Source organism: Ursus arctos, unplaced genomic scaffold (genome assembly GCF_023065955.2).
Source record: "Ursus arctos isolate Adak ecotype North America unplaced genomic scaffold, UrsArc2.0 scaffold_5, whole genome shotgun sequence".
Taxonomy (NCBI): Eukaryota; Metazoa; Chordata; class Mammalia; order Carnivora; family Ursidae; genus Ursus; species Ursus arctos.
Genome location: NW_026623067.1, coordinates 74,956,563 through 74,982,947, shown reverse-complemented (window position 1 = coordinate 74,982,947; position 26,385 = coordinate 74,956,563). Strand labels below are relative to the sequence as shown.

Sequence of the window (26,385 nt, the reverse complement as noted above, 5' to 3'; positions counted from 1 at the left end):
AATTCTGTGTTTAATTTTTTAGGAGTTGCCTTACTATTATGCACAGTGGTTGTACTATTTTACGTTCCTACCAGCAATGAACAGAGGTTGCAATTTCTCTATGTCTTCAACAATACTTTTTCACATCTTTGCCAAACACATTTTCTCTATTTTTTTTTTTTTTTGATAATAGTCATCCTAATGGGTGTGAAGTAGTATCTCCTGTGGTTTTGATTTGCGTTTTCCCAACAATTGGAGGTGTTAAACATCTTTTCATATGCTTTGGGGCCATATGTGTATCTTCTTTGGGGTGCTATTCATTTAAGATCTGAATTTAATAGAAATTTTTGGAATTTTTTTTTGAGTGTGTGTGTGTGAATCTTCTAAGGGTTAAGAAGGCAGCCACTATGTTTTCTGTGGATTTTTTAAACCTAAAAAACTATAATTGCAAAAATTTCAATTATCTATAGACAACTACCTGCAGTAATTCCAAACTTAGAAATAAAAAAGATCATAAAGCATCTCTTATAACAATGAGTGAAACTTTGAGTGTCAGATTGTGATAAAAACGATTCAGAAAAGTCAAAGATCATTCTGACCTGCTTTGATTTTTTTTTTCTTTTAATTAGAAGGAAGGGAGTGTATTGATTACCTGACCGTGCCTGTGAAGTTGATCTCTTTTTTCTGGGAGCTGGAGGCCTGGAAACAACCAGAAGAGACAAAAATGGTGAAATAGGGGCACCTGGGTGGCTCAGTCAGTCAAGCATCTGACTCTTGATGTTGGCTCAGGTCATGATCTCAGGGTTGTGAAATCGAGCCCTGCATCTGGCTGTGTGCTGGGCCTGCAGCCTGCTTAAGATTCTCTCTCTCCCTCTGTTCTCCCCTCTCCCCCTTAAAAAATGGTGAAACAGAGAAAAGGAGTATTGGAAAGCAATATAGCAATGGGATGTGGGTAGGTTGGGAATGGCAAAGGACATCAGTAACATTGATGGATAATAAGCAGCAGAACTGGCAGCAGAGGAGATAAGATTCAGCAACAAGGTAACAGAAACTAATATAGCACCACAGATTGGAATGGGATGGGGGGTGGGGTGAGAGAGAGCAAGTCACCAGCTACATCTCAGTTTATGGTTCTGAAGTCAGCCTTTTGGCCTTGATTAGTTCAGTAAGACCTACTGTGTATCAGTACAACGTGTCTGTCAGTTCATCTGGCACAGTAGTCAGTGTTTGGAAGGTGTGCAGTGTATAGAGTGCTACAGGAATAAACTAAGTTTTTCAGACAATGTATCACATTATTTCTATCCATAGAATAATCAGGTTTAATTGAGTAATTTAATGAGTAATTGTGTAATTTAATAATGTTGAGCATTGTTAAAAAAGGTGTGGGGGGATTGTATTATTTTTATGAGAAGGAAAGGAATGTTTTTGTCCAGAATAGCTAATGACCTAGTAGTAGGTAATTGAAGCTAACACTTTTTTTTTTTTTTTTACTTTTTTCTAACTTTCGAATGTTTGTATACTATCATTGTCTAGAAAATACTCTTGGGGTACTACATTTAGCGAACTATTTCAGTTATAAAGCTCATTTAAGCTGATTTAATTTAAAGTAATGAATGAAAAATTGTACCACAATTTTGCTCATCACTCTTTGGCAAATTAAAATCGATTAATTTGGTACAGATGAGATGGCAGATGACTGACTTGCTCAAAGTTTCACAGCTAAGTTAAAAACAAGGCAGAGACAGTAGTACTGTGCTGCCTTCCCTGATATTGTATTGTCTCCTTTTTTGGGGAATAGTTCATTTTTGCAATATAGATAATGTAGGTAATTTTGCTGTAGAGAAAAATACCACTGTGAAGACACATCATTGAAGCAAAGCATTTATTGTATGTTTCCATTTTTATATAGCTGATAGGATATTTAAGCATAGTCTAGATTGATAATATACTCAGGGTTGATTTGTTTGGAGGTTGGAGAGATGCTAATAAGACTAAGATTTTGGATTTGGGCCTTTGTAAGGCCCTTTACGAGCTCATTACAGAAATAATCACAACTAATACCCAACAGTGTAACTATTAAGTGTTGTAGGATGTGGCTAATAGTCTTATCTCCTGCTAATCATATTTCCCTCGTACGAGTTTTGGCATCAGAGAGCAGCAAGAATGATACTATATGTGGCTAAACATACTACTTCCATTTAAAAAACAATTCAGAGTTAATATCTAAGGTAATGAAGGAGTGTTAAGTGATACCTTTTTCAGGTATAAAGCATAGCTTGGTTTTGTGTGCCTTGTTTAGAATATGGACAGGCTAGAATTGTAACCAACATTACAACTCAAAGTAAGGCATTTTTAACAAGTTAAAAGTTTGATTGATTGAGATAGTGATATACTCTCTTGATTTGAATTACCCATTCTTCATGGTATCTTCATTTTTGTGTATATTATGGAAATTATGATAGTACTAACTCATGTTGTTTGGAAATTAATTAATCATTTTTATCCTTTTGGTTTAACACCCTCTAGTAGTTGGAGTATTTATCTTCGGCTTGGTTTTGGAAAATATTTTTGACCTGACTGTACTTTCTTGGAAATTATTATTCTGTGGGATCACTGGAGTCTTATTTTTATTACTGATATATCTGTTTTTGCCCTGGAAGTTATTGAGCTATATGGGAGAATACAAATAATTGTACCCTCTATAATACTGCATTGAACAGAGTTTGCAAATTGGAAATCTCCAAGCTAAATGGACCAGCACAATCTTTAATTAGTTTTCAGCTAATTTAAGCAAGTATCCAGGTTTTTTGTTTTTCCTGAGAAATAGAAAGTTCCAGTCACACTGGGTCTTCATTCTGTATAGCAACAGTGGGGCAAATTGCAACTCCCTTGAAATGAGCTATGTGTTTTCCAGTTTGTTGCAGGCTTTACATTCATACAGTGTAAGCTTATGACTTACAGGACTCACTGCCTGTATTGACTGACTGTTAACTTTCTGTTGCCTATAGACATTTGAATTTTTGATTCCTGTATTATACAGACTTTAAATGAGTAATTGTTTGTCTTTGCCTTTCTATGGCTGTATTGCACCCTTTCACTTTTATTTTTTTGATACCTCCAGTGATTGGGGTGTGGCATTCAGTGTAGACTCCCTCTCAGAATGACAGCTTATGCTGTAAAATAGATTTTTTTTTTTTTAAATTCCAGTGTGCCTTAAGCTGCTGTCAAGGCAGTGATAGGGTCTTTCCTATAGGTTGGATTATGGCTTGAATTTTAAACTGGATTGCTCTAGGTTTGTATCCAACAAAAACTGGATTTACTGGAGACCATTCACCTTTTTTTTTTTGCCAGCATGAAAGCATTTTTTATTTGTACACTCTTCTTTTAGAACTTTTCCTACTTTTTTCTAGGTTACTAGTATATGATAAATCAATTTGTGGTAAAGTATTTGACAGGTAGTTGTGATTAGAGTATTATTGTTGATAGGTAGTGTTTTGTTATTTTGAAACAGTGTGAGTGATTATAATGGTGGGAATTTTATCTACATTAGGAATACTATGAGTACTTTTAAAAAACTAGTCATTTCAGTTTTATCATTGAAAACAAACTATTGAAAACAAGCTTATTTATTCTGAATATTTTCTTCAGTAGGAAACATGCATAATTAGTTTTATCCAAACAAGCATATGTGTTTGTGTTTTTAACCGTTCTAATTAAAAATGTAAGGTCTCTCTCTCTTTCTTTCTCAATGAAGAAAGACTTTCAGCCAGACCAACCGTTAATTCTGAAAATATTGAGCTATGTAAGCTAATTTCCCACTATTTTTTTTAAATCCAAAGACAGTTAAAAGAAAGCATTCTTGTTTCAGTAAGTCTAAAGGAAGCTCCTTCCTTACAAAGGAAATAAATTATTGCTGAATTGGAAAATCAGGCAATTCAATGATGATGAGAATCAATGAATCTGGGAGCTTTAGTGGTGTTCACTAATTTACTTGGGATTTAACTACATGTTGTCTGTTGCTATGTAACAAATGATCCCAAAATTTAGCAGCTTAAAATGAAAAATATTTATTATTTCACATAGTCTCTTAGAGTCAAAAATTTAGGGTCAGCTTAGGGGTGGTTCTGGTTTAGCATCTCTCATGAGGTTGTAGTTAGTGTCAACTAGGGTTGCAGTCATCTATAGTTTGACTGGGTCTGTAAGATCCACTTCTAAGCTCACTTATGTCGCTGTTGGCAGGAGGCTTCCCTTAAGTACCAGTTGGGGCTCTCCATAGGACTGATCACAACATGGCTTCCCAAGAGCGAGTGATCTGTTAAGAGTAAGAGAGCACCCAAGATGGAAGCCACAATGTTATAATTTCTGAGGTGTGGTATTATTACTTCTCCTGTTTAGTATTGGTCATACAAGTCAACTCTGGCACTGTGTAGGAGACTACATGAAGATGTGAATAACAGGAGGTGGGAAGTTGGCTGCCACTGTCTGCCCTCCAGCCCCTAGGGGTTCATGTCCTTCCCACAGGCAGAGCACACCCACTGCTTCCCAAGGCCTAACATGTCTCATTCTGTTACTATATCATCTCAAAGCGTAGAATTTCATCATCTAAATCAGGTCTGGGCCTGGATGTGATTCTTTGGGTGTTTTTCCTCAAGCACAGCTCTTTGAGTACCATTCTGCTCCATCTGCCTGTCCCCACCTGCAATACTGAACATACAGTGGGGGACAGGCTTAGGATAACTGCTATAGGTAGTTTTGTTCTGAAAGGGGAAAAATGGAAGATGCAAAGGTGTCCCTGTGCATAGCAATTCTGAGATCAAGACGGGCAAATATTGGTTAGATCTTGATTAGATCTCAAGCCTGGGAATAATTCCTTATCGTTCTTCACCTTGCCTTCTGTGCTTTTCCGTGTACTTTTTTTTTCATGGAAGATAGCAGGTGTTTCTAAGGTAAGTTGTTTTCTCAGCTTGCTTTCTCTCAGTAGAATTTTGGGGTCCAAAAGTCTCTCTTCATTTAAGATACATTAAATCTTTTATATATTAAGTAAAAAGATATATTAATCTTTTATAAATCTTGTGGATGTTACGCAAATTCTATTGAGATATATTCCTTTGAGCAAAAGTCACACACACTTTTTTTGAGATAAATCTTTGTATACATTGGGCTCCTAGTAACAAGGCTGAGGGATAATGCCCTTAATTTTGTAGAAGCTTTATTGTTTGAGAGGATCAATAGGTGCATTCTAATGTCTTTCGAAGGCCTTTTGGCTGACTGACTAATAGGCTAAAGCACCACCTTTAATATTTTTGAAATTTTAATGAAAGAGTTTTCAGTCATACCCTCAGCCTCAATTTTGAATGATGTTTTCCTGATAGTGCCCTGGATTTTTTCTTTGCTTAGAAAACATTTCTTAATTTTAGCATCATTTGCCTAATTTTCTTTTAATAGATTTTTTTTTAGAACAGTTCTAAGTTCACAGCAAAATTGAGGAGAAAGTTAAGAGATGTCCCATATACTGTCCCTGCACTTGCACAGCCTCTCCTGTCAGCATTCCAAATCAGAGTGGTGTATTTGTTACAACTGATTAACCTATGTTGACATATCATTATCATCTGAAATCCGTAGTTTATTAGGGTTCAGTCGTGGTGTTATGCATTCTGTGGGTTCAGGCAAATGTGTTATGACATGTATCCACCATCATAGTGTTGTAAAGAATAATTTCATTGCACTAAAATTGTTTCACTACCTTGTTTATCCCTCCTTTACCCAACCCCTGCCAACCACTAAACTTCTGATTGTGTCTATAGTTTTGCCTTTTCCAAAATGTCTTATAGTTGGAATCATATAGTATGTAGGTATCCTTTTCAGATTGGCTTTTTTCACTTAGTAATAGGCATTTAAAGTTCCTCCCCTATTTTTTCATGGTTTGATAATTCTTTTTTTTTTAAGTGCTTAATAATCCATTAGATGGATGTACCACAGTTGATTTATTCATTAAGCTACTGAAGGACATCTTGGTTGTTTCTAAATTTGGCAGTAATGAATAAGGCTGCTATAAACATCTGTGTGCATGTGTTTGTGTGGACAGAAGTTTTCGGCTCATTTGGATAAATACCAAGGATTATGATGCCTGTATTGTATGGTGAGAGTATGTTTAATTTTGTAACAAATTGCCGTATTAGCTTCCAGCATGGCTGTACCATTTTGTATTCTCACCAGCAATGGATGAGAGTTCCTGTTGCTCTATATCCTTGCCAACATTTCCTGTTGTCAGGCACTTAGGAATTTGTTCTTTCTAATGGTATGTAGCAGTATCTCCTTGTTTTAATTTAAAATTCGTAATGACATATGATGTTTAGGATCTTTTCATAAGTTTATTTGCCATCTGTATATCTTTGGTGAAATAGCTATTCAGGCCTTTGGCCCAGTTTTCTTGTTGTTGCATTTTAAGAGTTCTTTGTGTATTTTGGATAAGATACCTTCATTAGATACGTCTTTTGCAAATATTTTCTCTCAGTTTATGGCTTGGCTTTTCACTTACTTGATAGTATCTTTTGTAGAGTAAGTCTTATCTTCTTTTTGTTTAACAGCCCTTTCATTATTTTCTCTCTCACTTCTCAAGTTTTACTCTAAGCAGTAAAATGAACCAGGTGGCACATTCAACACTCTGGTTGGAAATCTCCTTAACTAGATCAGCCACTTCGTTAGTCATATTTTCTTCTTTCTGTATAACTCCATGGGACAGTGTTGCTAAAGTTTCTGCCACTACTTAACAAGTATCCCCCTTCCTCAAATTTCCAGTAACATTTGCTTTTTTGCAAGTGCTTGCCCATAGAGTTAGCAAAGGTCATGGGGCTTTTATAAACAGATTCTTCAGGGTGTTTTAGGCTTTTCCTCTAACACTCTTCTCAGAGCCCCCTGCATGGTTCCAAAGCTCCTCTCATATTTAAGTTTTCAGTATGCCTGTATTCTACTTCCAGGTGCCAAAATCTATATCTTTTGCTACCCTAAAAGAAACACTCATGTTGTACAGTAATAATTCTAAGCTTTCTTTAAAACAGATCATGTGGGTGATTAAATTACAGCACAATCTGAATTTGCAACCTTGAAGAAAGGGTTGGGTCCTTATATGGGCACATTTGGGCAGATTCTGATGAAGCTAGGAACCTTGGATGTCTAAATTATGTTGAACTTCCTTTGCCAGTAGAAGCAGCCCTTCTACTGCTTCCTAGGAGGTCTGTCTCCCCTGGCCTCGAGACCCTGTAATATCCCCTAAAGTAGACGCCTGCAATGGACCACCCATCTTCTTGTCTTATTCTTGTCACCTTTCATTGCTTTTAGACCTGTAGTCAGACTTGAGTCCACAAAGACCCCGGGGGGGGTGAGGTATAAAATTTAAACCAGGAAGAAGTATAATACACACCAAAATAATTTGATAATTTTGGTCATTTTGTTTCTACAGAAATCAGGGGAACATATATGAGAGTGGATTCCCAGAGTATGGAATCAGGTTAAAGGAATATTGGATCAGGCAGTAGTGGTGGTGATGGTGCTGCTGCTGCTGGTAGATGATACAATGTCAGGGAATCCTGTAAGGATTATACTAATTATGAGGATACTCCCAGCAGTTCACTTAGGAAATGAGAAATGATGGGGACCTAAATGAAGACAACAGAGTTGGGGATAGAAAAGTAGGAACCGATACTCTCTGCCCCTCTCATATATTATGCATACTTTTTTAGCACTTGCAGTTTAATTAATGTCCTCTCTCACTAGACCAAGCTATTCAATTATTAGGACCCCTTTTTTTGTAACAGCGTAATACCAAACATTGTATGCTGTGCATTATTATAAGCACCTAACATATATTAATTCTTTTGATCCCCACATCTATTCTTTAAGTAAGTACTAATATTAAATACATTTTTTTAGATGGGGAAACAATGTTACTGTGTTGAGGATCCTTAAGGACCCTCAGGTTTGATGATTTCCTGGAAGAACTCCCAGAACTCAGAAAAGCTGTTATATTCATGGTTTTGGTTTATTATAGTGAAAAGATACAAATTAAAGTCAGCAAAGAGAAAAAGCATGTAGGGCAGGAATCCAGGAGACACAAAGCACCCTCTCTACTTGTCATCTTTCAGTATAGTCATATGGAAAGTGCTTAATCTCCCAAAGACAATGTGTGACAAGTATAAAGTCTTAACCACAAGAGACTATGAACTCTGGGAAACAAACTGAGGGCTTCAGAGGGGAGGGGGGTGGGGCATTGGGATAGGCCGGTGATGGATATTAAGGAGGGCACATATTGCATGGAGCACTGGGTGTAATACGCAAATAATGAATCATGGAACACTACATCAGAAACTAAGGATGTACTGTGTGGTGACTAACATTACACAATAAAAAATTATTATTAAAAAATAAATAAATAAAGTCTTAACCAACCGGGAAGGCTCCTCTGAGCCTTGGAGTCTTTGTTTGGAGGGTTTTGTTTGTTTTTTTTCTTTTAGGAGTTGGGGTTGTCAGTCACCGAGGCATGGAGTGCCCCCATAATTGACAACTACTCAGTTTCCAGCCCCCGCAGAAATCAAACTGATAAAGCTTGCTTTAGGAGTCAGGTGGATAAAAGCATGCACTCACTGTAAATCACATGGTTAGAATAAACTATATGGCATGGCCCATGGTTTCAAGTATACAAAGACACTCTTATCAGGCATGATATTCCAAGGCCTTATTGGTTATTTCCCAGAAGCCAGTCAAGGTACAGTCCTTCCTTAGAAGATACAGGGTTTGAACACTTCAAGCCTGCTGTTAACCTTTTACTGGACAGCTGAAGTTTAAGTAACTTGCCCTCGGAAATAACATAGAATAGATGACTGAGTTAAAATTTAAGCAGAGGCATTCGGGCTCTAGTATCACTTGTTTTAACCACATACTCTAATGCCTTTTGGCATCTCTTCTGTCAAACACAAAATCTGTAATGTTTGAGCAGTTAATAAATTTTCATTAAGTGAATGAATGAAAAGATAGTAGGAAACTGTAGGCTGGTTCTGCTGATTTAATAAAGGTCATTGATGTTAGAACTTTTTTAATCTTCGTGAAATACCGCATGTGTATATCTACTCCCAAGCCCTCTAAATCTATAACAGTTATTAGATGCTCGCTGAAGATCAGCTTAAATTTCTTTTTGCCTTCTTCATGTATGTAAATATCACTCAATTGCCTGGAGTAGTAAGATTAGAAATCTTAATTATTTAAATCTTAATTATTTCTAATGTATTAATAAAGTATATGACTGCTTGAAATTTCAATATTTAGACCTATTTTTTGGTTTACAGTCTTATGAATTCCATAATAGCAGTTGTAATTACATTCAAATCTAAATACTTGTATGTTTGTATTCATGTGTATTTGCTAATCTCTCTTGGGATAAATAATAAGGTTTGACTATAATGTCATAAAATAATCCCTTCTCTAGTAGTTTATATATTTCTCATATTTTTTCTACCCAAATGATGCATCATTTTCCAGAATGAGTATTACCATAACATGCAAACATTTTAGAAAAAGAGAATACATCATACCAATTACCATTTTAACATTTAAAAGTTTCCTTACTTTATCTGTTAAAACCTTATTAAGATACAACTGAAGTACAATAAATTTTACATGTTTAAAGTTTATAATTTGGTGTGTTTTAGGACACATCCATGAAACTGTCATCACAATCAAAATAATGACTTTCTATCACCTCCAGATATTTTTTCATGTCATTTTTCAATGGTCATTTGTGTATTTCTTTTCAATCTTTTGCCTGCTTTTCTTTTGAAATCTATTAAATTTAATTAATTAATTTTTAAATTTCATTATAGTTAACATACAGTATTATATGGTTTCAGGTATACAGTATAGTGATTCAACAATTCTGTGCATTACTCAGTGCTCCTTAAGATAGGTGTACTCTTAATCCCCTTTACTTATTTCACCCATCCCCCCTGCCCACCTCTCCTCTGGTACCCATCTGTTTGTTCTCTATAGTTAAGAGTATGTTTTTTGGTCTGTCTCTGTCTTATATATAAATATATACACACAAATCTTCTTTATCCATTCATATATCAGTGGACACTTGGGCTGTTTCCATAATTTGTCTATTGTAAATAATGCTGCCATAAATAAAGGGGCATATATCCTTTCGAATTATTGTCTTTGTATTTTTTGGGTAAATACCCAATAGTGTGATTACTGGATCATAGGGTAGTTCTATTTTTTTGTTGTTGCTGTTAAAGAGGGAGAGGTGGGGGAGGGGCAGAAGGAGAGGGGAGAGAATCTTAAGCAGGATCCATGCCCAGCACAGAGCCTGACATGGGGCTCAATCTCATGACCCTGAGATCATGACCTGAGCTGAAACCAAGAGTCAGACGTTTAACTGATTGAGCCACCCAGGCACCCTGTTCTATTTTTAATTTGGAGGGGAACCTCCATACTGTTTTCCACAGTTGCTGCACCAGTTTGAGTTCCCACCAACATTGAATGAGGGTTCCTTTCTCTCCAATGCTTGACAACACTTGTTTCTTATGTTTCTGATTTTAGCCATTCTGACAGGTGTGAGATGATATCTCATTATAATTTTGATTTGCATTTCCTTGTTGATGAATGATGTTGAGCATCTTTTCATGTGTCTGTTGGCCATATGGATGTTTTCTTTGGAGAAATGTCTGTTGAGGTCTTCTGTCCATTTTTTCTTTGGATTATTTGTTTTGGGGTGTTGACTTGTACAAATTCTTTATATATTTTGGATACAAATCCTCTATAGGATATGTCATTTGCAGTATCTTCTTCCATTCAGTAGGTTGTATTTTAGTTTTGCTGATTGTTTCCTTTGCTGTGCAGAAGCTTTTTACTTTGATGTATTCATGACATTTTGTTTTTGCTTTTGTTTCCCTTGCCTCAGGAGACCTATCTAGAAAGGTGTTGCTGTGTCCAGTTTCAGATATATTAATGCCTGTGCTCTCTTCTACGATTTTTATGGTTTCTGGTCTCACATTTAGGTCCTTAATCCATTTTGAGTTTATTTTTGTGTATGGTGTAAGAAAATGGTCCAGTTTCATTCTTTTGCATGTAGCTGTCCAGTTTTCCCAACACCATTTTGTTGAAGAGACTCTTTTTTCCATTCCTCCTTCTGGCCTCCATTGTTGGAAATTAACTGACCATTAAATTGTGGGTTTATTTCTGGGCTTTCTAGTCTCTTCCATTGATCTATGTCTCTGTTTTTGTGTCAGGACCATACTGTTTTGATTGCTATAATTTTGTAGTATAACTTGAAATATGGAATTGTGCTACCTTCAGCTTTGTTTTTCTTTTTCAAGATTCTGTTGGCTATTCAGGGTTTTTAGTGGTTTCATACAAATTTTAGGATTGTTTGTTCTAGTTCTGTGAAAAATGCTGTTGGTATTTTGGTAGGGATTGCATTAAATCTATAGATTGTTTTGGATAGTATGGACATTTTAACAATATTTGTTCTTCCAGTCCATGAGCATGGACTGTCTTCCTGTATCTTTGTGTTGTCTTGAGTTACTTTCGTCAGTGTTGTATAGTTTTCAGAGTACAGGGTTTTCACCTCCTAGGTTAAGTGTATTTCCAGTTATTTTATTCTTTTTGATGCAATTGTAAATGGGATTTTCTTAATTTCTCTTTCTGCAGCTTCATTTTTAGTGTATGGAAGTGTAGTGGATTTCTGTACATTGATTTTGTATCCTCTGACTTTACAGAATTCATTTATCAGTTCTAGTAGTTTTTTGGTGAAGTCCTTAGGGTTTTCTGTATATATGGTATCATGTCATCTGCAAATAGTGGAAGTTTTACTTATTCCTTGCCAATTTGGATGCCTTTTATTCCTTTTTGTCGTCAAATTGCTGTGGCTAGACTTTCAGGACTATTTTGAATTAAGTGGTGAGAGTGGACATCCTGATCTTGTTCTGGACCTTAGGGAAATGCTCTTAGTTTTTCCCCATTGAGTATGATGTTCGCAGTGGGTTTTTCATATATATGTCCGTTATTGTGTTGAGGTATATTTTCTCTAAACCTACTTTATTGAGGTTTTTTTAATCACAAATGGATGTTGTACTTTGTCACATGCTTTTATGCATCTGTTGAAATGATCATAGGGTTTTTATCCTTTCTCTTATTATATGATGTATCATGTTGACTTATTAATGGATATTTGAACCACTGTTGCATTCCGGGAATAAATCCCCCTTGATTGTGGTGAACTGTTTTTTAATGTTAATTGTTGGATTTGGTTTGCTGGTGTTTTATTTGTTAAGGATTTTGCATCTGTATTCATCAGGGATATTGGCCTGTAGTTTTTTTGTTTGTTTTGTTTTGTTGTGTCTTCATCTGGTTTTACTATCTTGGAAATATTGGCCCCCATAGAATGAATTTGGAAGTTTTTCTTCCTCTTTTATTTTTTAGAATATTTTGAGAAAAAGAGGTATTAAATGTTTGGTAGAATTCACCTATGTAGTTGTCTTGGTCTGGACTTCTGTTTGTTTTACCTACTTTTAAATTGGATTATTATTATTATTCACTTATAAGAGTTCTTTCCATAATTTGGATTCAAGTCTTTTTTTCTGACATGTCTTTTTCAAATGTTTTCTTCCAGTTTGTGGCTTCTTTTTCATTTCTTAATGTTATTTTTCGGAGAGCAAATGTTTTTTAATTTTAATGAGACACAACTTACCAATTTTTTAATTTTATGTTTCGTGGGGGTTTTTTGTTGTTATAGCTAAGAAACTTTTGCCTACTCCAAGGTTGCAAATATTTTCTCCTGTGTTTTCTTCCAAATTTTTATAGTTTTAGATATCATATCCAGGTCTGTGATCTATTTTGAGTTACTCTTTATGTGTGATGTGAAATAAGAGTTGGTTTTTATCTTTTTCCATACAGATTTCAATTGAATCAGCATTGTTTATTGAAGACTTTACTTCTGTTGAATAGCCTTACACTTTTGTTGGAAATCAACCGACTTTATATGCATTTGTCTATTTTTAGACTCTCTGTTTGGTTTCTTTGATGTATATATCTTTTTTTTTTAATCAATGCAAAAATGTTTTGATTACTATAGCTTTATGGTAATTTTTAAAATTAATTAGGGTACTTCTTCTACTTTGTTGTGCTATGAAATTGCTTTGGTTATTCTAGGTCTTCTGCATTTCTGTGTGAATTTTAGAATTAACTTTCCATATCTACAAAATAGCCTCCTGTGATCTGATTGGGAGTGTGTTGGATTTATGAATAAATTTGGGGAGGAACATCGTCTTAAAAATAGTGAGTTTTCTAATCCCTGAAAGTGGTATTTCTTTCTGTTTTTTCAGATCTTTATTTTTTTTTCCAACAAAGTGGTTTTTAATGTAACGTTCTTGGATCTCTTCTGTTAGCTTTATTTTTAGGAATTTATGTTTTTGGCACCACCGAAGTGATTTTTTTCCCCATATTTTCTGATTGTTCTTGATATGTATGTACCTATATTTATATGAATACGGTTAAATTTTATATATTTGTTTTGTATTCTCTCACCTTGTTATATTTATTTGTTAACGGTAGTAGTTGTTTTGTAGTTTCTCTGGAATTTTCCATGTTAACAGTCACATAACATGCAATTAAAGATAGTTTTACTTCTTTCTTCCAATCTCCCTGCCTCTCCACCCCCTCTCCCCCGGCCTTGGCACTGAATACTGACTTAAGCATTATGTATAGGGCAGGCAGATTATCTGTGTATCCAGAGCTCACTCTATAATAAACTTATGAACCAAGCCAGTCAGATACTACATTTTATTTACCTTATCCACATTTACTTCTCTCAGTTCACTTAATGGTAAAAGTGGGTGTTTATAAATTAATGGGCAAAGGCAATCACATGCTTCATTTTATATGCCCTAACCACATCTATTTCTCTTAGTACAGTTAATGGTGAAAGTGGGCATTCCTGCCTTGTTCCTGATCTCAGGAAGAAAGAACTCAGTTTTTCAACATTTTTGATTCTGTACTCTTTACTCAGTGCTTTTTTAGTCATACTCTTCGCTACCCCGATAATTTGTCTTCTCTCAGTGAAGACACTCCTCTGATTTAGAGAACTTTCAGTTGTAGATGTTACCTTCTTTTGACACCAAGTATGATTTGAAAAGTAACTGCCTATGTGGTATTTATAGTTTGCTATACATCATTAAAATTAAAATGGAGAATTTAGATGTGGATAGGGTACATGTATTATTTGAATGATTTTGTTCAGTAATTATATAGTGAACTTTGGAAGACGTTGATAATCTGTCTGCCCTACATATAATGCCTAAATGATCATAGATTCCTGAAATGAACCAGAGGGTTTCACATTCTAACTTGTAGTTATTTGCTATTAGTTCTCCATTCCTGCAACTGCCTTTTCTGTATTGCTTTATTTGCTATTAGTTCTCCATTCCTGCAACTGCCTTTTCCGTATTGCTTTTGAATTTTAGGTAGAGATACTTAGGGTGCGGAAGGAACACCATCCTCAATTCTTTACTACTTTTAGTCTACGATTTTTATACTCTCTTCCATTTACCTGACATTGTGAAACCTAGAATGGAAAATCAGAGTTGAAATGTCAGAATTTGTTACACTCAAATGTTTGTATGTGGTTCACGTGGTTTGAAATCTTGTGGTTCTTCCTTTTCCCATTTATGAGCCAGTTTGCCAACATCTGTCACATATCCTATATACATAAAACAGCTAAGGTTGTTTACATGTTGACCTAATGGGAAAAGTTGCAGTGATATTTGAGAGGGATGTCTTTTTTCTCTTCTACTATTTTCCCTCTTCATTAAGAAATTTCTCATTTGATCATCCTTATACTTTGAGCCATATAACTGTTAAAAGATAGTAAATATTTTACATTTCCCATGCAATTCTGTTTACGCATCCCTAAACTTTCCTGCTCTACTATGCATTTCAGAAGAAAATTAATCTTAAACTTAGGAAAAGATAGAAAGTTCTGCCTGTGCCTCAACTCAAAAATGAAGTGATACTGTGTTTCCTTATGGCTATTATTTTTTAGACTGTATTGCTTCCTTCTGAATGAGACCCTGATTACAAATATTATGTAAACCCTATGTTTCTATATGGCTATTGTCCCTACTGTGTATTGCTTCTTTCTGAATAAGACCTTGACTATAAACATCATCTAAATCCTACCATATCTTCTAATAGTATCAATTTTTATTATTTCAGTAATTAATCTAAATTAGCTACTAGGCCTCATTTGAAAGAGTATCATTTAGTATTACTTGGCTACTAAATTGTATAAATACATTTTCAAAAATGAAGTAGGGACTCATTTTTGCATTAGTTATACTTACTTTCTCCATTTTGGGGGGATGTTATCTGCTTTTATAGGCTTTGATTATTTTGCAAACAAGCCCTATTTAAGACAACATTTATAAGCTCATTATATGTTAAGAAATGCCAAGATAAGAAAGGCAAAGTGCTTATCCTCTGAGAGGTGATATGAGTTGTATGTAGATGACTGTAATATAAAATACAAAGAGCTTAATTTCATGAGGTACTTATGAGAGTACAATATTTAAGGAAAATATTTCAGGAATAGTAATTTGTGAATGAGAAATGTTTCAGAGTAGAAGAAATACTTCATGTCTTAAAATTTAAACTTTAATCAGTGAATTTTGTTATGAAAGATAATGGAAAAATCAATCTGAGCAAAACAAAGTAACACATTGTAGTAAAGATTACTCTAAAAATAAGAAAAGGTTTCTTCCTTAAAGAGAGTCTTAGACTATAAACATTAAAATGTATTTCTCTGAAAGCCCAACCACCTTTTGTTTTCTCTAAGTGTTGGCCTAATAGCAGTTACAGCCCAGTTTTTAAAGCAATAGTCACTTAACGTTTGTTGTAGTTAATTCATCCCTTCAACACATATTTACCTATAGAATTACAGATGTGTTGGTTATCTTATTTATTAAGATGTCTGACTGCCTAACACTTCTTTTGAATTTCTGGAAAACATTTGGGTAAGGTTGTTTGTCTATGCTCTTACATTCTGTAATAACAAAACTTTGGTTTTTGTTTTTTTGTTGGTAAGTGAATACTTCAGGCATTTTTCCATATACATTTCCAGATGTATTTTCCATATATTTTCTCTCCACTTTTAAAGTTATGTCAATATTAAGAAGATCTAAAAATTAAAACATAGAAATTAAGAGCCAGTTATTGACTCCATAAAATTCAATTTTTTTCCTTTTTACAGAAGTCCTAAAATAGTGGGTTTCTCCTGTACCTTTAAAGTATAAATGAAATTACAGTATTTTGAAATATATCTTTGATATAGTATGGTATATAATTTTAACTGATAGCTTTGTTAAATGTTTCTTTTGCACAAGTGTCTGAGTTAATATTATTTCCGTATCTGTTGTTGCCATTTTTTAAAATCCATTTTCTAAGTTTAGGTGCATCCTATTCACTTGAATACCTTGTCCAATGAATTTCTATGCCCCTCCAATGAATTTATTTCAGAGTTTAATCTGCACTTCATTTCTTGCTTTTTCTTCTGAGTGGTTCTTACTCAGAACTGGCAGTTTTGTTGACTCATTGGTTAAATCGCAGTAGGATTCATGAGTTTAAGAAGTCAACTCCAAAATATTGATTGTATAAGGAATCATTTTAAATGGGAAGGGATGTTGTTATATTTAGAATTGTTCAGGACTTTATACGAGCCTGGTGTCTGTTGTAGAGTATATAACCACTATTAAAATAGAAACTGGGATTGTGAAAGAGCTAGGTAGCTTCTATGCCCTTTCAGTTCTGTGATTTATGTTTTGAATCTTTATTTAAACTTACTTTAAATAATATTTTAGTGATAATTTTAGTGATCTGTAAATGGCCATCATTGGAAGTTTGAAGTGTGAGGGTGTGTATGTATGTTTGTGTTTGTCTGTATGTAAAACCAGGTTTACATCAACAAATATTAAAATATGTGAATATTTTCATTAGACACTAAACCAAACCCTTCAACTACATGAGGAGCAATGCCACAAGTCATATTTCAGGTAGGGACTAAGTAATACCTGAGGTATTAGAACAAAATTTGTGGACAGTATTTCAAATGAACAAAATATAAGCTTATTTAAAATCAAATATAGGTCTTTAAATATATAGTTTGACCAAGCATTGGTGCTAATTCTTTGTTAGTCTAGGAAGCTTTATAATTTTCTTACTGCTGATTTGTGCACCAGTAAAAGATGGTGGAGTCAGCATCTGTTTTTCAGTGAAAGGAAGTTTAACTCTCATGCAGAAAAAGCAGTGTTTTCAGCATTTGTCATTTAAACAAACAGAAATGAATTTAACAAAATGTTATGTTCAGACAAAGCACCAGATAAAATATTTTATGCTTGTTTTATTCTTATTCTAACATCAAGTCCTCCCTCCATTGGCTGCATTTTCCTTTTTCACCTTATTTTGGAAAACAAAGAAAGTTATTACTGTTTTTTTCTCAGAATTAAAGCCCATTTTTGTGTCATGTTGAAAAATTGGGAGATGATACTCTGTGGGAAATAGTCTTTTGTGACTAGAGCCCATCCATTAGTAGTCAAGGGGACAGATTATTCTTAATTGAATTTTTAGTCCTCATCTTTCATTTTCCAGTTGCTTATAGTAACTGTCCTTACTCCAGCATTAAAAAATTTTAATCACATGTATATGCTCAAAGCCAGATTTTACTAGTTATACTTATTAGAGACAATATACCAAACAATGAACGAAAACATAAATGAGAGTTGACATTTTCAGAAATAGTTATATTTTTAAATTTTATTATAAAGTGTTGGATGTTATTTTTAATAGAAGTTTTAAAAAATATTTACAGTTTATCTTTTTAAATAGCTGACACCAAAGCTTTTGAGGAAATCAATTTTTATTCAGAATATTAGTTCCATTTCAAAACAAGCAGCAAATCAATTGGATTTTAGTGGTAGCTTATTTGATTGATATATAACTGCTCTGAAGTTTACTCAATACCTGTTTATTCTTTTGCCTTATGACTAGCTTCTAGGATTTATTCACCAGCAGACCACCCAAATTTCTGACTAAATAGATGAGAGTGGACTCTCAGCATTATAATTAGAGGAAAATGCACCAAAGAACAAGTTATAAAAGGCAGCATTACTAAATTAGTTATAATATTCTTTTTTTTAGTGCTTTTCTTTATCATTTATCCAAAAATATATTGCTGATAAATTAAAAAAAATTATATGCAACTAGGGCTTATGTGTGATTGTGTGTATTTTATGTACTGATTCACAAGTGGCCACCCTATACGTAATGCTTATGCAAATTATAAACCGTATGATAAAATGAATAGCTCTAAATTCACTTAATCCAAGAATCAAAGCACTATCAATAACTAAAATTGACCTATGTGTCTCTCCCTATCTCATGCCCCTCCCACCTTCCCAGAGATAATCACTATTCTGAATTTTGTGTTTTTCTCTTTATTTTTTTAATAGTTTTATTTCCTAAACTGTGATACCTATAAATTTAGTTTACTGTTTTTGAGCTGTGTTTAAATGGTATTATATTGTATGTAGTTTCCTGAGACTTAGTTGTTAACTCAATATTATTTGGAAAATTATCCATATTTTTGAGTGTGGCTGTGGTTTATTCACTTTCACTATTGTATAGTATTCATCTCTATTAATACAGTACAGTAAATTTGTTCTCCTATAATTGGAGAACGGCCCTTTCCAGTTTTGGTTGCCAGACTCTGAGGTGGTCCCCAGTGATTTTTTCTTCTTGATATCCATACCTTTGTGTAGACCCTTCCTGCATTGAACAGGATTGCCCTCTGTGCCAGTTGAGTGTCAAGGAAGTGATGATGAGACTTTGGCAGCTTTCCCCTTGCTGTCCTGGCTCTCTCAGAAGCCATGTCATGGTGATCCTCAAGCTGACCTGTGAAGAAGCCCATGTGGGAGGTAATGAGGCTTCTATCAACAACTGGTATTAATGATTTCTCTGTGTGAGTGAGTCACCTCTAGCTATAGCCACGCCTTCAGATGATTGCAGATCGGGCCAATATATCTTGACTGCAACTTCATGAGCCTGATTCAGAACCTTCCAGCTGGGCTGCTCTCAAATTTGTGATCTACAGAAACCATGAGAGATTATGATAAGTGTTTATTATTTTTGGCAACTACGTTTGAGGTAATTTATTATGTAGTTACAGATAATGAATAAATCAGCTTTTTTGCTGACATGAATATTTTGTGAACATTGATATACCTGTCTGCTGATGTGCATGTACAAGACCAAGTAGTGAACCAAGATATGAGATTGCTGGGTTAAGATAAGATATTTAATTTGGAAATCTTATGCCAATTTTTCTAAAGTTTTTACACTAATTTATATTTTATTATTTTTTTAATGATGGTTGGAATTTTTTAAAGTTTGTATGTTTGTTTGTTTGTGTATGTAATTTCTACACCCCGTGTAAAGCTTGAACTTAAAACCCCAAGATGAAGATTCATGTGCTCTTCTGACTGAGCCAGCCAGGTGCCCCTACTAATTTATATTTTGATCGTGAATAAGAATCTCCCTCAGACTCCATTCTTTTTAACTTTTGGTATTGTCAGACTTCTTAATTTTTTCTACTCTAACGAGTGTAAAATAATATCTCATCACATTTTTATTCCTTGCCCCAACATCAAAACAGTAGTCTCCTATATTTTTCCCTAAAAGTTTGTGCATTCAAAATTGATCGCTATGTATGGAGTGAGGTAGGTATCTTTTTTCTTTTTTTTTTCTCTTCTTTCTATATAGTTAACCAATTGTCCCAATTACTGAAAAGTCCTTCCTTTCCCCACTGATATGTTAGTATCATCTGTGTCACATGAATCTGTTATGTGGATCTGTTTTATAGTTCTGTTCTATTGGCCGATTTGTTTATCCCAATGCTAATGACTTACTGTGTTAGTTATGGTAATACCTAGTAAGGCAACCCTTCTATAATATTCTTCTTTAGGAATGTCTTAGCTCTTCTTGGCTATTCTGCTATAGAACTTTCTGAATTAGTTTTTCAAGTTCCGTTGGGTTTGAATGGAATTATATTGAATCCATTTATCAGTTAGAGGAAAACATATCTTTCCAGTATTGGGTTTTTCTGTTCATGAATATGATATATCTCTTCATGTATTTCAATCTTCATTAATGTCTTTCAATAACATTTTATTATTTTGTGCATATAGGTTTAACACATCTTTTATTAGATTTATTCTTAATATGTAGGTTTTTAATTTATAAATGATGTCTTTTTTTAAAAATAACTGCTTTGTAGATGATTGCTTTTTTTTATAACTGATTGTTGGTGGTATTTATAAATACACTTTATTTTTTATATTAATCACTTTAGCCATCTTGCTGAATGAATTCTCTTTTTATTCCTAATAATAGACTTAAATATTCTTGTCTTTTGATTCTAGAAAATCTTGTTTCTTGGCTCTTATTTTATTTTGTTTTTATTTTATGTAGTCATATTATCTGCAAATAAAAACTTTCCCTTTTCGTTCCTGGTACATTTTCATTTACTTTTCCATATTTTATTATACCAGTAGAACCTCCAGAAAACTTTGATTAGGAGTAGAAATAGTAAAGTGGTAATGATGGACATTCTTTTCTGGTACCTGATTTTAAAGAGAATGTTTTTAATATATGACCATGAGAAGCAATTTTACTGTATTTTTGTTTTATTTTGTTGAACCTCTTTATTATGTTAAGGGTGCTCCTTTTTTCTTACTTTGCTATGAGTTCTCTTCCAAAAATGAGTATTGAATTTTGTCAAATACTTGTTCTGCAGATATTGAAAATATTATTTCTTTCTTTATGATAATTTAGTGAGTAGCATTTGTAGATATTCTGAGTTTTGTAATGTACTTTCGAAGTTTAGTTATTCTCAACGTGAGGGTCACTCGGGGGACATAGCTGTAATGTTGGAAGTGAAGTCTAGTTGTAAAATTCTTGACTCTCATGAAGGGATTCTACCACTTTGTGCTTATGTAGACAATAGTAATGAGAGCCATCTGGCGTACTGTGTTTTAGCATAGGTCTAATAACATAAATGGCTTAACATTCCACAAAGTGCCCTTGTGCTGACGACTTCAGTGCCACAGAGTTAATTTCCTGTAATTAATAGTGTGACTAAGTAACGGTTGTTCTTGTTGGGGAAAAAATATTTTATAGAAGCCAAGAGGGTTCAAAGCCCTTTGCTTTTGGAACAAGAGAATTTTGTTGCCTCAAATCCTTTGTTAATTTAGGCAAGGCATGAATTGTGTGTATTGTTTTCTGAATGAAGTAAATAACCACTGTAACTAACAGGGTAGTTTAAAGTAATGACTTGAGATTTCAAATTCCTAGCTCTTTTTTATAAGATCAGATTTATTTTGATCGTGAATAAGAATCCAAATCCTTCTGAACTCATTGCCTGTTGGTTCCATGATTGACCATTGTTGAAATACGTTACAAACATGAAATTCTAGAAAGTACTATCACTTTTTAAAGAATTGGGAAATTCTAGAAGTGAAAAAAAAAATCTATTCTGAAGGCACCTAAATAGCATTCCTCGTTGTTAACACATTTAAGTAAAATCAGGCTTCACAGAGATTTTCCCCTTAAATAAACAAGGAATGCACTGTCAGTTGACACTGATATGAGTGGTACTTAAATGCCTTATTTGCAGTACAATTGTGGTCTCCACAGAGCTTAACTTTACCTTTAAACTTTATTGCTGGTGTTATTAGTATAGTTTACTGGCATTAAGAGTAAATTGCTTGATTGTTTGCTTAAGTTTTTCTTTATTTTTGTTTGTATAGCAAATGGTATGTTTCTAACTTTGAAGTAAGTCAATAAAATATGTGGGATCAGTTCTAATAATGATTAATAATAATAATAAAAGTTATTATTAAATTTCATTCCTTGTTAGAAATTGGGTAAAATTGGGCTGTTACTAAGTGGTATATGGTCAAGGAATTAACTAAATCATAACCAGAGTAAATCAGTGAATCATTGGAAGGGGTATGTGACACGCCAGGGAGGCAAATTACCATTGACAGAGAACCCACAATGCACAGAATGAGAAGCAGCTAGACTAGAGCACTGTAATTTACAAAAACTTTATATATAATATTTACCTTTTATACCTAGGAAATACTGAGTTTGCCTCTAATGTCTAGGTAGAGCAGGTTGCCAGCCTGGCTCTGGTGGGAGGGGTGGTAGAGACATTTGAAGAGAGAAGTTCTTTAAACGAGTCTGCCTAAAGTCCACTTAGCCCTCTTGTTTCTTAAAAGGAATAGAGAAAAGTGCATGAAAAGGGCAAGCCTCTTCCCTTTCTAGACTGTGCCTTGACATTTGGCATTATAGCTGTGGAGAAGAGATGGAGAGAGAGAACCATTTAATACACAGTGAGGTACACTATTCCAGTATATCTCTTTTGGACATTGCAGCATCACCTCAAAAAGAAACTCATACCCGTTAGCAGTCATTCTTTACTCCCCACCTCCAATACCCAAAATACATTAATCTGCTTTCTCTTTCTGTGGATTTGCCTATTCTTGTAATTTCATATAAATGGACTTATATGTGGTCTTTTGTAACTGGTTTCTTTCTCTAAGCATAATGTTTTCAAGGTTATTCACGTTGTAACATGTATCAGTACTTCATTTTTTATTAATAATATTGTGCTGTATGGATATACCATAATTTGTTTATCTCATCATCACTTAATAGACATTTACTTTCTGGGAATTATGAATAATGGTTTTAGGAACATTTGTGTATAAGTTTGTTGTGGACATGTGTTTTCATTTCTCTTCGATATATGCCTAAAATGGAATTGCTAGGTCATGTGGTAAATCTGTTTAACATTTTAAGGAACTGCCAGACTTTTCTAAAATGGGTGTATACCCCTGTACATCCCAGCTAACAATGTATGAGTATTTCAGTTTCTCTGCATTCTCACCAGTACTTGTTATTGTCTCTCTTGTTGATTATAGCCATGCCTTAGGGTGTGAAGTGGTATCTTATTGTAGTTTTGATTTTCATTTTCTAATGACTGATGATGTCGAGCATATCTTTTTTTTGTGCTTTTTAGTCATTTGTATATCTTTGGAGAAATGTGTATTCATATCCTTTGTTCATTTTTTAAATTAGGTTGTTTGTCTTTATTTTTGAGTTGCCAGAATTCTTTATATATTCTGGATACATCTTCTCTATTAACATAAGAAATTTTTTTTTACTTTCAGAAAAACTATTTAGAAGAGTACATTGTCACAGCTTGAATTTTTCAGAAGCAGATGCTGAGATAAAATTTGGAGTGCAAGATGTTTATTAAAGATCAACACTTAGGAAAAGAAGGAGGATGACAGGATTGGTTGGAAAGAGAAGTTGAACTTAATGCAGCTCTGATAAAACCTCCACTAACCTGATGGTGAGCTCCGGAGCAAATACTGCCTGTCAGAGTTGTCCTGCATTAGTCTGAAATGGCGGGGTCTTCATATTCCCACTTGGCTCAGTCAGTGACTAAGCCAGTCAGCCTGGGAAAGGCATGACCTTGAGTGAGGCAACTCTCAGCATCTGAGGGAGACTCTGAAGTGGGGAACAGTTGGAGGCTCTTTGCTAACTGTACTCTCTGTCGCTGAGCAGCAAGTTTCCCCTGAAGGGGAAGTTGGGTTCACCTTAGTGTCTATCACATGCATATTATATTTTAAAATCTAAGTTGAACCTTGAGCTCACATAGTTTAGCAGAGATGCTGGTAAGCATATATATGGAGTGAAAAACTCTGATGTAGGCTTTGCAAGTAAGTTATTACTGCTATTTCATAGTATTGGCTACTTTGAAATCTTATGAATATAGTTAGTTTCTATTAGTTTAGTTTGGCCTGAAGTTATGTATATTTATAATATTGTTTATGTTTTATTGTTTATGTTTACCATAGAATTCAAAGTCTCTGAAGTAGCTTATGTGACATTTATATTTGACCCATACAAAAGAGGCTATTTGTTTGAGATAGTCTGTTTTTCCAAAGTTTTGAGCTTTTCTTTTTGAGAATTATTTTGTCCTCAGCCATAACTCTGCTCTCTCTGCTCCATATTATGAAAACTTCTTAAAAGACTGCTTAAATTGCTTTTTTTCTTTTGTGGGGCATTAAGATCAAGAATTGTCTTAGTTCTTGTTAAATTTCTTAGTTTGAGTTTTAGCATTGTTTTGTAGATATTCTATGGATTTCATTCTAGCCGTGAGTTGAGTTTGTCTTTTTGCTAGGCACAAAACAATGTGAAACCTACGCAGATGACTTCCATTTGGAACCTGTTAAAAAGGCACAGTAGTGCATTATTAGTTTCTTCTAAACCTTTGTATTTGTCATTCCTTAACTTTTGACTCTTTCTTTTAGATGTTTGATTTTGCCAAAGTATTGTGAGAATGATGAGTAATTTTTATCAATCCTAATTCTGAACAGCAAACCAAATAGACTGAGACAATTTTGGCTGACATCTTTCATCTCTGTGTAATTAACTACGTCCAACTTGCTCAGACTCCAAATTGTAATACTTCCTGATAATGTAAATTAGTACACGGAAGTGAAAACTTTCTATAGGATAAACTGGAAATTGAAACTGGAATAGTTTAAGAAGTTTGACTCCACCATGCAGATAGAGGAGGTCATAAGTAAGAGCTTCTAAGTAGGAGTCAGAAGACCGGAGTTAGAATCCCCTTATCATCTGGGATGCCTGGGCCAAGATATTTAGCTCTTCAAAGCTCAGGATGTCTCATCTCTGTAAAATGCAGATATGTCAACTCCTCCTACCCCTGCCAGTGGTGGTGATGACCTAATAAACTAATGAGTATGAGAGGACTTGGTAACTTTGTGGCCAGCATATGCTGTTTGGGAGATAGAGCAGTATTCTTTGGACACACTTTTATCTAATTGAAGGCAGAACTTACATACTTGAACATTTTCCAGACACACATTTTAATGAGATTAGAAAAAATATGAACAAATTATATTTAAAAAATTAATTTAAATTTCATTATGATTATCTTCAGTATGGTCTTGGAAACCCAAGTCAACTCAACAGGTATTTATAATGGGGCTTCATTATTTCTTCTTAGGGTTCATCCAAATGGCACACATTAGAAATTTCTCCTTCCTATAAGTTGGACTGATTTGGGTGTCCTTGTGTTTGAGTACAAATTTATTGGAAACCAATTATCTTTGAAACTATGTGGATTACTAATATTTATAGAGAAATTTATAGTTTTCAACTATTTTTGTATATTATTTGATACACTCTTCATAATCGCCGTGTAAACGGAAGTGCTCTTTTATTGCCATAACCTAGGTTAGGGAAGTTAAGAGTTTCTCAAGGTCACCTAGCTTCTAGGTGGTGGAATTGAGATTAAAAAGTTGACTTTCTCACTACAGTCCTCCTGTATCATATTGCCTGGTAAACTAAGAAATTATTTTAGAAAGGATTAGATTGGAATCAGGTACTCCTACTCTGAGCTAAGCCTTGAGCCAAGCGTAGGTGACATTCTATATAGAAGCTGCCATTTTCTGTGCACCAAGAGCGCATATTACTCTGAGCTTTCTCTTCCATGTCTCCTCCAGCCTGATGCCCTCGTTCTTCAGCCTTTTCCCTAGCACACCCACGCACATGTGCACACATACACACTCCAAAACACATTTTTTGTGTGCTACAACTCAGAACTATAAGCTATGTGGGATTATTATGTAATAATCTTTGCTGATGAGCAACTTCTGAGTAATAGGGGTATTTTCATTGTAATTTGGGTAGATCTTTTGGTTTCTTGAAAATCTCTGTACCAGTTCACTTACTGTACTTTCTTCCACAAGTAGGTTATTATGAGCTGGATTTCCAGAGCCTTGACTTGGTAAGGATAGATTCTTGAGACCAAACCAGCTCCAAAGGTCATAGGGAATTAACCCAGTTTTACTTGTCTTGTGATATATTTTATACTTTCATCATTGCAGTCAGAATGTGAGGTGGAGAGGCCTTCTATTGCAAAATCATCCATATCTAGTTCCTACTAATGCCTACCTAAAAACGAACAGATGTAGAAAACTTAAGCATCTGTGTATTTTCCTATACATATTATAAATGCTTATGCCATATTTTGAGCAAACAGGGCAACTAAGAAATATTCTACTGTTTCATGTTTTGAAATGCTGACTGGATGAAGATTACAGATGACAAGTTATTTATAGCTTTATTTATACATAGTGGATTCTCTGTTGGAATCATAGGAAGAAAGAAGATATGATAATTGCTTTGTGTAGTTCACAGAATGAAATTGCA

General features: G+C 34.3%; 1 protein-coding gene across 12 annotated transcripts in view; it reads left to right on the top strand.

Annotated features, from left to right (window-relative positions):
- FAM172A (family with sequence similarity 172 member A) overlaps positions 1–26,385 on the top strand; it is a 428,036-nt gene that overhangs the window by 12,744 nt on the left and 388,907 nt on the right. For 3 of the 12 annotated variants that reach the window (XM_057307514.1, XM_057307515.1, XM_026498614.4), the window contains exon 2: positions 23,310–23,494. The exons of the other annotated variants lie outside the window; for them this stretch is intronic. The gene's annotated coding sequence lies outside the window, so the exon portion shown is untranslated. The remainder of the gene's footprint in view (positions 1–23,309; positions 23,495–26,385) is intronic. 12 annotated transcript variants of the gene reach the window in all.